The sequence below is a fragment of the Octopus bimaculoides genome, chromosome 2, assembly GCF_001194135.2.
Source record: "Octopus bimaculoides isolate UCB-OBI-ISO-001 chromosome 2, ASM119413v2, whole genome shotgun sequence".
In the NCBI taxonomy this organism is placed as follows: Eukaryota; Metazoa; Mollusca; class Cephalopoda; order Octopoda; family Octopodidae; genus Octopus; species Octopus bimaculoides.
In genome coordinates, this window is record NC_068982.1 from 120,375,810 (window position 1) to 120,376,339 (window position 530).

Below are 530 nucleotides of genomic sequence, written 5' to 3' on the forward strand. Positions count from 1 at the left end.
TACGTGTGTGTGTATATACATTAAAATGCAAACCATTTCTCCCTTTTAAAAGTTCTATTCATCTGTCTCCATCTTAAAATTGTGATACATTAGGAAAAATATTACAAGTCCAGTTATGAGACTTACAATTTTAGCCATTATTTGATGATAAAGCTGATGTATCTCTGCTGATTGGTTTTGGTGAGGAGGATGAACATATTCTAGCAACATGCAAGTCACCACATGCAGTGTCTGTCTGGCAGCATAACCGAGTCTTGTATATCCTTAGTGAGGCACTAAGACAGTCATGCAACACTGCAAATGCAATGAAAATCAGCAATATTTTGTACTTTCTATCATTTTACGAGGAAGGCGCAGGAGTGGCTGTGTGGTAAGTAGCTTGCTTACAAACAACATGGCTCCGGGTTCAGTCCCACTGCGTGGCATCTTGGGCAAGTGTCTTCTACTATAGCCTCGGGCCGACCAAAGCCTTGTGAGTGGATTTGGTAGACGGAAACTGAAAGAAGCCCGTCGTATATATGTATATATAT